At 44.5% G+C, this 11,317-nt stretch overlaps 1 pseudogene; it reads right to left on the bottom strand.

Annotated features, from left to right (window-relative positions):
• Window positions 1–7,028: 7,028 nt before the first annotated feature.
• On the bottom strand, window positions 7,029–7,504 carry LOC125937081 (succinate dehydrogenase [ubiquinone] cytochrome b small subunit, mitochondrial-like; annotated as a pseudogene).
• Between the last annotated feature and the right edge of the window lie 3,813 nt (window positions 7,505–11,317).

Genomic DNA, 11,317 nt, shown 5'->3' on the forward strand with positions numbered 1-11,317 from the left:
GAGTAAAGCCCTCCCCTTATGCATTTGGGAAGCCACAGCTTAGGTCTGGCTATCTACATGCTAATGCAAAAAGAGCAGTGCACCCACCGCTTAGCCCTGCCCACAGTGGTCCGCATACTCACTCCTAGGAGAGACCTAGATAGAAAAACAGCCACACCCCTGTGTAAGCCAGGAAGCCCACAGCAGCTCTGTAGAAAACAACACTGTTTCCCATTATTATTTAAAAATTTCTTTTTAACGTTTAGTTATTCTTGAGAGAGACAGAGTGCAAGTAGGGGAGGGGCAGAGAGAGAGAGAGACACAGAATCTGAAGCAGGCTCCAGGCTCCGAGCTGTCAGGACAGAGCCCGACGCGGGACTGGAACTCATGAAACATGAGATCATGACCTGAGTAGAAGTCAGAGGCTCAACCAACTGGGCCACCCAGGTGCCCTTCCCATTATTAAGTAGAAATTGACAATCACCAGGCAACAAACACCTGAGTGTAAAACAACAACTCTACAAACAAAATCACTCCAAAGGAAACAGGTTACTTCAGCGAAGAGAAGAAACATAAAACAACCCTCTAACTTATATCCTCAGAATTTTTGAGATTTTGTGTGGATATGAATAAAAACAAGAGCAGGCGGTGCTATTAAAGAAACATTCAGAAAATTATTTAGAAAAAAGTTAATAGAACAATTGGAAGATAAAGGCAAAGCAGTTTCCTAGGACATAAGGCAAAGACCTGGAAACCTGAGAGAAAAGTTAAAAGCCCTAAGTATCAATCCAGAAAGACAATCACCTGCTTAATAGACATTCTAGAGGAGAAACAGAGAAAGTGGATCAAAACAATAACATAAGCTACTTCCCTAGGGTTCAAAAGGAATGTAGTTTTCACATTTTAAAAGTTCAAATAGTATTGACGGCCATGCACAAGTTTGACAAACTTCTACAGGGGTGCCTGAGTGACTCAGTCGGTTAAGCATCCGATTCTTGATTTCGGCTCAGGTCATGATCTCATGGTTTGTGGGTTCGAGCCCTGCATCGGGCTCTGTGCTGACAGCTCGGAGCCTGCAGCAGCTTCAGATTCTGTGTCTCCATCTCTCTCTCTCGAAAATAAATAAACATTAAAAAACACACAAACTTCTACATTCTGAGGATAGGGTATATCCTAAAGGGGAGAGAGGGATGGGGGAAGGTGATTCAGGGGTGGGAAGGGAGAGAACGAGACAGAGAGGGGAAGAAAGGGACATTCTTTGAAAATAGGAAGTCAGGTTGTCATCAGGTTTCTCATCAACAGCTGGATTTTAGAAGACGATGGATCCAATTCCTCCAAAGTTCTAAGGACGAATTATTTCGGATCTTGAATTCTAATCAAATGTGAAGCTGCAGTAAAATGTTTTGAGAAATGCAGAGCAAATTAGGTGCAGCTGTTATGAAAACGCACGCTGCAGATCTCTGATTATGGGGACTGTAACTGAGGTGGGCCCACTTTCGTGCCTAAAATCCATTACACATGTGTTAGCTAGTTTATGACTCTAGCAGAGACACTAAAGCAAACCTGCCTCTGGGACACAGGAGACTCTCCAGTGTCTTTGCCAAACCGTTCCGTTGACTCAGTGGCAGTCTAGAACACTTCTACCCAACCTTCTTTCCCTCTCTCCATCACTTGGCATCTAACCTACACCAGGGTCTGAAGGTCCTCCAGGACTTGCCCAGCTCTTTCCTGTTCTTCTCATACAAGTGCATTTACTCCCACCGTGGAATCTATGCATCTAAAATCTTAAAAAGGATTACAGGGAAAATTGGGGATTTGAGATGCAGACAAAGGAGACCCAACATATGCATAACTGAAGAAGAAAACCAAAATCGTGAACCATAAGTATATATTTCGTTAAATATCTGGACACGCGGAAAGGGAGTGATGGCATATGCTCTTGTCTCTCATTTTTGACAATACCTTCCAAAATTCTGAGCACACCAAAGCCTCCTTTGGCTTTGAAGCCATATGATCTTGACTTTAAATCTTGTCTCTTCCAGTTACTACAAGAGATCTCAGTAGGTTACTTAGCATCTCCCTGCCCTGGTGTTCTCACCTGTATAATATGCCCATGAATACCTATCATGTAATAATGTGGTGAAAGTTACATGAAAATTGCACACAGTGCCTGATACTTAACAGGCAAAGTGGACAAAGATACAACTAGAAAAGTTACTGAAGAGAATCTGTGCAGATCCCTCTTTGTCTTTTGGTAACAGGTTTTAGAGTAAATACAGTAACATCTCCCGAGCAAGACAATGTACAGATATGGGTCCAAATTTGGGGGCTTGAATCCCAGCTATATCACTTTCTGGTTGGGAGGCCTTACAAAACATCTCTGCCTCAGTTTCCCCATTTCATAATGATACTTCTCTCTTAGGGCTGGTATGAAAATTAAATGAATTAGTACATGTGAGTGTTTAGATGACTGCCTGGGTCACAATAAATAATAAATGTTGGCTGTCATTAAGCTTGTCAATTAGCTTTGAGACCCTCTGGGTTGAGGTGCCTGATTGGATACAATATATATATATATATATAGCATTTTTCCTCAGTAAAGTAACTTTAAAACAGAACAAAAACATAAACTCAAGGCAACAGGGAGAACAAGAGAAGACAAGAGCTATCAAATTTGTGAAGCTACAAATCAGAAGGGCGCGTGGCAGCTGAATCCGCTTAGCTGATGGAGCTGAACGTTATGCCCTCAGTGGAGAATGTGAGAACTCAGCTTGATTCATCCCGCAGAACCTCCTGAAGAACCTCCCGGAGCTCAGAACTGGGTGGCATTGGGTGCCTTCAGAACAGGGGGTAAGGGAGGGGCTCAAATAAGAAGCCAGGGGGTGGGGGCGAGCTGTCAAGGAGTAATAAGATTTCTTCCTTACCCCACGCTGCTGTGGCTGCCCTTTTCCCGTCTCGGTACAACACTGAAGGCTTTTCTGCAAAGGAGGGAAACAAAGTCCTGTGTGCTACACAGAAAACAGGCTTCTGGGGGCATGTGCACCTGAATGTTGAGATCCCCAGTTCACTTCTTCATTCATCTTGAAAAATGTCAGCATCCAGAACATTTCCCTGCAATCGGGAGAGAAGACTCTCCCTCAGGGAATCTGGCCAGCCTGAGAAGAAAGACGTTGACTTGGAGGTTACCAATACACAACGGCTTTGGACCACCCAGGATGAAACGCCAGTCTTTCCCTTCACACATTTAGGACTTCCAGTCTCTTTTTAGAGCCCAGTCTTAGCCAAGAGTAGACAGCCAAGTCTTGTCGGACATCGAGAAAGTTCTCTGATGTGGAATAAAGAGGTCCAAACAGGTAAATAATGAAATCTAGAGGAAATAGAATGAATGCAGTTTAGAAGAAAACTTTTTTTTTAAGTTATCATTAATACTCCTGGAGAATGAGGGTGATGTTATCAATGAAGCAAGAACAAAGTGTTACTGAAAAGTCCTCAAATAAAAATAATAACAACAAAAAATGCTTTTGAAAATTAAAATAGGGTGGCAGAAATGAAACACTCAGTAGAAGAACCAGAAGGTAAATGGGAAGAAATTTCCTGGCAAATGGAACAAGAAGAATAAAGAAATGGAAATTAGGAGATATGACATGAGAAATTAGAGGATAAGTATAAAAGATCCAAAATCTGACCAAGAGGAATTTCAGAAGAGAACAGAGAAGGCTAAGGGGACTAGATCATCAAAAATAGTTTAAGAATATTTACCAGAGCTGAAGAACATGACTTTTCAGATTCAAAGAGCCCAGTGAGGGGCACCTAGGTGGCTCAGTCAGTTAAGTGTCTGACTCTTGATCTCAGCGCAGGTCATGATCTGATGGCTTGTGAGGTTGAGCCCTGCCCCGGGCTCTGCACTGACAGCATGCAGCCTGCTTGGGATTCTCTCTCCCTCACTGCCCCTCCCCTGCTCACACATGTGCTCACATGTGAGAGCCCCCAAATTAAAAATAAATCCATGTGAAGGGGCATCATTGTGAAATTTCAGAGCAAAGAGAAGATCCTACAAGCTTCCAGAGAGAAAAACTAGAACACATATAAAAGAATTCAAATAGGGGTGCCTGGGTGGCTCAGTCGGTTGAGCGTCCAACTTAGCTCGGGTCACGATCTCACGGTCCGTGAGTTCGAGCCCCGCATCAGGCTCTGTGCTGACAGCTCAGAGCCTGGAGACTGCTTCAGATTCTGTGTCTCCCTCTTTCTCTGGCCCTCCCCCCGTTCATGCTCTGTCTCTGTCTCAAAAATAAATAAATGTTAAAAAAAAATAAAAAAAAAAAAGAATTCAAATAGCTTCTCAATAGCCACACTGGAAATAAAGGGCAGTGGAGAAATGCCCCGCAAATTATGAAAAAAAAAATTCCAGCCTAGAAGAATTATTTCCAACTTAGAATTCTAGAGTCAGGGTGCCTGGGTGGCTCAGTTGGTTGAGCGTCCGACTTCGGCTCAGGTCATGATCTCATGGTCTGTGGGTTCAAGCCCTGTGTCGGGCTCTGTGCTGACAGCTCAGAGCCTGGAGCCTGCTTTGGATTCTGTGTCTCCCTCTCTCTCTGCCCCTCCCCCACTCTCACTTTGCCTCACTCTGTCTCTCAAATTAAATAAATGTAAAAAAAATTTAAAAAAAAGTATTCTAGAGTCAGTTAACAATCAAGCAAATGTGAGGGCAGGCACAATAAAGACATCTTTGGGCTCAAAACCTCCACCTCCCATGCATCCTTCTCAAGAAGGCTATTGGAAGTAAAGCAAGGAAGAGAAGGACATGGGATAAAGAAAATTAACTTCAACCCGGAGAAGAAATCATGAGAAATATGGCGAAGGGAGATCCCAGAGTGACAGCTGTAGGCCAGGTGATAGGGCAGGTGTATTTCCCAGGTTGGAGCAGTGTCACGCAAAAGGCAGGTGTGGTGATGAGCATGGCTATACCCTAGACTGTTGGACCATCTTTTTAACCTGATGAGGTTGCTGAAGCACAAATTCCATTCCAACAAGGTATTAAACTAAAAAGAGGAAGACATCAAGGAAACAGGAAATCCAACCCAAAGAGAAAGGCAAAAATAATTTAGGGATGGCAGCAAAGAGAAGTCAGTCCCAGGAATACAGCTATGCAGCAGGTCTACAGACCAAAAGCCAGCTCCTGTAGGAGAAACCAGGTCCTCATGAAAGGTGGTTCCAATAGCGAAAGAAAGAAAGAAGAAAGAAAAAGAAAGAAAGAAAGAAAGAAAGAAAGAAAGAAAGAAAATTAAATTGCTTGATGTTGTTGACCTTGTAGAAAAATGTTCTGAGAGACTTTTGGAAGTTGTAGGGTTAATTGACAATTAAATGCAAAAAAGTTAAGTAAATGAAAAAGCAAGGCAATTATCCACTACAGATAAAACAAGAATTAAGAAAGGAAACATAATCGTAGTGCACTACAATGCTCACTGTGAATAATATTTGTCTAGGCAGACAATGTAAGCAGCGACTATTGATCTAAAAACTGTAATCTACATGAGGAGGAGGAGGGACAGGAAACAGAGGGATGTGGACAGTGGTGTCCAAGAATGAGATTGAGATCCTCACCTACCACAATAGGAAGTCAGTGGATCACATCTAGAATTGATGAAGTGAAAGATAGCATAAACTTGTTATTTAGAAACACAGGGATGAGGAAACCCAGGGAAACAGCAGTTGGCAGTGCTGGCCCCTGGGGTGGAACCATGTGGAATAGGACAGGTGGAACAAGGAATTTGTATTTTGTTCCAAATACGTTCGTTCAATTTGACGTTTGAAACTGTGTGCACTGCTAAAAAATTAATTTTAAAAATGGATGGATTTTTCCTAGCATCTTTTCTTCCACGTCTCCTCATGGCCTCTGAATGCTCCGGTGTCTTTTTCTGGCTGCCCTGGTCAAGGGGTAAGGCTTAGAAGATGACAATCCCACACACCCTTAAAAACTACCTCTTATTTTTCTATAGGTGTATATTTCTTTTCTTTTTTTTATTATATAGCATTTTATTTAAAAAAATTTTTTTTAATGTTCATTTATTTTTGAGAGAGAGAGAGAGAGAGAGAGAGAGACAAAGAGAGACGGGAAGGGCCAGAGAGAGAGGGAGACACAGAATCTGAAGCAGGCTCCAGGCTCCAAGCTGTCAGCACAGAGCCCAAAGCGGGGCTCGAACTCACAAACTGCGAGATCATGACCTGAGCTGAAGTCGGATGCTTAACCGACTGAGCCACCCAGACGCCCCTATAGCATTTAATTTTTTTTTTAAAACTTTATTTCATAGAATACATTTTCACATTAGAGATTCCTACAGTGGAAGAATAATTATTACTTACAGTTTTATATTTGTAGAACATTAGGACAAGTGAAATAAACACATTTGAGGATTAAGTCCCAGTTCAGAATCTGTACTATTTTGATACATCTATAAGGGGACCTCTTCCCTACATGGAATTTTTCTACACTCAGAAGCTCTCCAGGCTCCTCCTCCCAAGTTTTAGAAATGAGCAGTATTTCCTAACTTTAAAGTTTCCCTAGGACATGCAACCATTAATAACTGGTATAACAGAGAGGGAAGTTTTCAAAAATTAAACACTGACTAATTTTCTGCAAAGTCTTTACTTGTGAATGAACAGTCTTGCCCTTTCACCATCATTCCCAGGACAAACATATACGTTTGATCAGGTATTGATAGTAATAAAGCTGAATTTCCTTTAAGAATTTGAAAAGCTAACAGGCAAAAGCTCATATGCAATGTTTAGTTATGCTGAGTCTTATGAGAAGCTGGGAGGCAACCCCTATAAACTCACCAGAACAAGGAACTCAGTCCCCAAAATACTTGGATACAATTCCTCTCAAACCTTCTCCTCAAAGACAAAATTCTAAAAATAACAAGGCAATTAGGTGAAGAGGTTTGTCTCACCAATGGACTTACCTGTCATTTCCTCCTTATTGTGAGTTGAATGGCATGACAGGGCAGAGGCAAAGAGGTGTACATCAATTCTCGTGGTATTGAGTCAAAAAGGTCAGAGCTTCCACAGCATGGCAACAGCTTTTGCAGATGCCCACATCATGACAGTTGAAATAACACAGCCCAGCAAAGGTTAAAGCTGACAGGGCCAAAACGCCTGCCTTGGCAGTTTTCTGCAAAGCGTCTCCAGGAATGTAGTCAGTTAACCATTTATCCAAGGCCCCAGTGACTATGGAGCATGAGGGCTGCAGCCAAGAAGTAGTCCATCGCAGAGCTGGGATTCAAATAAGCAGCTGGAATTAGGCCCAGGAGCAAAATACTGACCACCCTCTCACCAGTCCAGCGGAGAGATACAGCCTTGGAACCAGCATGGTGGTTGGGTGACAGGTGAATGTGTTGTGTTCTACACTGTCCTGGGGTAGGTTGGTCTTGAGACATAAGCAGGTCTGACCGCTGGAATTCGGAGAAATGGAGCTTGGCGTCCTTGTGCACCACACAGGACACTCAGCCTCCAGAGATTCGCCATCTTTTATAGGTGTGTGTTTCTTAAAGTGGGCTATTATTTCAAAGAACAGTGCCCTATGTAATTTTATATGGAAGAATGAAAAAAGTGATCGTGGCAAGAAAATTAGAACTGTAAATTCCTTAAATGCAAGTTCAACACTTTGCATTTATCAACCATCTTAATTTCTCATGTCCCTAATTTCCTTTTTGACCTCTTGGGAAATCTTTAGCTTCCCCCCTTGCATTCCTGGACTGAAGTCCAGTTCTCAGGCAACTGATGGCTTCCCACATTTCGGGACCAGCTCTGGGGACTCTGTGGGGCCCAGGCTTCTGCTGACTTAAGCCCGTGTCTAGTTCTTTCTAACCGGCTCATCTTCCCTTTGAAAAACAAGGACATCCCCTCCTTTAGAGCAGTGTCCCACTCACCACCCAGAGCTTGGCACAGAATATAGTCTAGGATAATTAACTGAATGAATGAACTGCTTTTCTAACCTCACAACAATCCTTAAACTGCTGTGAGAGCTGAAGGGATCCTAGTTGATCTAGTCCAACCACCTCATTTTGCAAAATCCCTGACAGGAGCCAGCATTTGTTCAGGTCACTTGGTGAGTTAGATACGGAAGTAAGTGTGCATACTCATATCCTCGGGCCACTGTAACAAAGCACCAAGAAATGGGTGGCATTAAACAACAGGAATTTATTCTCTCATGGTTCTGGAGGCTAGAAGTACAGAATCAAGGTGTGGCCAGGGCCATGCTCCTTCCAAAGGCTCTGGGGGAGGGTCTTTCCTTACCTCTTCCAGCTTCTGGTGGCCCCAAGAGTTCCTTGGCTTGTGAAAGACTAGCTCCAATCTCTGCCTGTCTTCACGTGGCCATCTTCCCTCTGTGCTGGGCGTCTTCGCATGGTGTTCTCCCTGCCTATCTTCACATCTCCTTTGTATAAAAACACCAATTATATTGGATAAAAGGCCCACCCTACTCCAACATGACTTCATCATAACTACATCTGCAACAACCCTATTTCCAGATGAGGTCATATTCTGAGGTAGCAGGAGTTCAGACTTGAACGTAGCTTTGGGGAGGGGACCCATTACCACCCGTAACAAGATGGAAAAAGGATTTTCTGTTTTCTAAACCTGGCCGGTTGGGTTGCCCACTTGTTTGCATGGTTGCCTTCCTGTCCCCTCCCCCCCCCCGCCCCCCCAGGCTGGACAGCCTGGCTCCACCCAGCTCCGACCCCATGAAGACAGCTTGTCCAGCTTGCTGGGAGGAATACTTTAATATTATTGCTTAATGTCAGTTTGCATATTAAAAGAGGCTCTTAAAAAACCATAGATTCCTTTGAGAGCGAAATAAATGGAATAAGTGATTAAATGAGAGACAGAATTTCAAACTCAGTGAAAGGTGTGGGGGGAGATATTTGAGAAAGTGTCCTTCCTGGAACCCCTCCATCGCACTTTGTGAGTTTCTGCCCTCTCCTCATGAGCTCAGATGTGAAGGCAGGCATTTGGGGATAGAAATGCTCGCCCTCATCCGAGAGGATAGATCTCCTCTTCTGCTTCCCATATGCCAGCACCCCCATATCCCGGGGCTCCAGCAGTGGCTGGGAGGTTGGGAAAGCAGGTGGCAACAGAACATTCCCATAATGCCTGCCTTTGTGCTGTCATCTGTGGTCTGTGCCTTTCTTGCCCACATCCAATGGCCTGTTCCTCTCCAGTTGCCACATTGACGTGACCCGGCTCATGATGACATGGAAACAGGAGCCCAGGGTCACGGGTCTCTTTCTTGCCATGGAAGAACAAGAATGATGGTCTCACCCATTTAGGATGACACAATCTTTTGGGCTGGAACGTGCTGTCTTTTCTTTTTTAAATTGAGACCACAGGCCTCTGTGGATAAGGACAGGCTGTCAGGTCACAATAGCCCTGTGGTGTTTATTTTAAAAGCCACGAGAATAAATCTGATTCATGCCTCTAATGATTCAGCCTTCCCCGTAATTTTGAGGGAGGAGAAGTTTTTCTCTACTTCCCCTTCCTTGCTCCTCTTCTCCCTTTAGCTGTCCTAAGGTCCCACCAGTCCTTCTAAAAGCCGTATCTCATGCCTGTGTGTTAACTGGTGTCATCCCTCCAAGGAGGCTTTGCACTATTAAAGAGCAAAGCAGAAAGAGGGACACAGAAGCACCAAGCACCCTTTGTACAAAGAAGGCAATCTGGGGGGAGAGGGCTTCCAGTTAGCTCACCGCTAACTCTGCTCAGAACTGATGTAGACAGTGGGATTTGGTGTTGGGAGCCCAGTCTGCTAGCTAGAGGAGGGCCTAGAGATGGAGGCCCAGGGGCTGACAAGAGCCATGGGGAGCCCAGGGCCCAGGGGCTAGCCACATGGACGAGACCTAGGGAAACCATTATGTTCCTCCACCAAAACAAATTTCAAAGGCAGTGATAAGACAGAAAAGCTGGGTAATGACATGCCTGAGCTTCCTTTCATCTAAGCATCTGGATTCTCTTGAAAGCGTTAATTACGTCTTCCTGCCTCTGGATAGAGAAGGAACCCTATGGTTGTCACCGTGGAAGGACATCTCAGCTCACTGGGAAAGCGGAGAGCAATGGACTGAAGCCAGGAGATGGGGTTCCAGCCTTGGCCTGTCAGCATGTGGTTCTCAGGCAAATTCCTTGACTGGAGTCTTAGTTTCATTATGCTACAAATGGGAGAAAGAGTAATAATACTAGTAATGATAATAGTAACCTCTGTGAAACACTTCTGTGGAGCTGGATATTGTGCCAGTGCTATGTGTCCACTATGTGTCCACAGTGCTATTCTGTGGAGCTGCACCTGCCTTATCTCAGGAGGCTGGTACCACCATGGAACCCATTTTGCAGATGAGAACATCAAGTCCTGGAGAGAATGAATGGCTTTGGAGGTAAGTAGAAATGTTGGTGGGTGAACACAGGTCAGCTGAGGGCAAAGCAAGGGCTGATAGGCTGATATGAAAATCTAATGAGACAGTACGTGGCAGAGTGCTCAAGCAGGTTCCACATTGCATGGTAACAGAAGTGAGTGTCAGGACCAGAGTTCCAGGCTGGGGCTGCCATCCCACCTTCCACCCCAGGCTACAGGCTATTGTATCTCTGGGTCCAACTTTCTCAGGGATGGTGCTTGTGCAAGACTTAGATCTCCAGTGGCTTGATTCTGTGGGAGGAACAGCATAGAATGTTCTAGATTAAAACGTTTTGTTCCTTTCAAAACCCCCACACGGCTTCTGAATCCTTTCATCCAGGAAAGCCAAACCATTCTAGCCTTAATCAATTCTGCACAAGCAATTGTCATAGTGAGATGATAATTGAAAAAAGACTATTCTCTGTGTTACTTTGTACCCCTTCCCAAAGCTTGAGCAACATTGTTAGATGGAGGAAAAAAAAAAAAAAAAAACTGGGGTAGGATATGAAGTGTCTTTCCCCCTTTTGGTGTTGAAAAGATCGCTGATTTTGTAATTAATGGTGTGCACTCTAAATTAGTGACATCAGGGTTCCATAGCACTCGCCTGAGTGCAGGTGAATAACCAGCCAGGAGAAAAGTCCCCATGGCCTGTCACGCCCTCCAAGAGACTTTTCTCGATTGTCCCCCCCGACTCCTCCCCCTACAAGTTTGCTGGGCACGGTGCTGGGTGCTGCAGTTACGGGGCGGGGGGGGGAGGGGGGAGGATGGGGAGACCCCCGCTGCAGGTGGAGAGCCCTAGGAGTCCACACTTGGCCAGTATTGACAGATGGGTGAAGTATTGACAGAAGAGGTGAAGGGTAGGCTAGGCAGGCACAGGAACACGGGATGCTGGGACACAAGATGGTG

This window comes from Panthera uncia (assembly GCF_023721935.1).
Source record: "Panthera uncia isolate 11264 chromosome A3 unlocalized genomic scaffold, Puncia_PCG_1.0 HiC_scaffold_11, whole genome shotgun sequence".
Classification (NCBI taxonomy): Eukaryota; Metazoa; Chordata; class Mammalia; order Carnivora; family Felidae; genus Panthera; species Panthera uncia.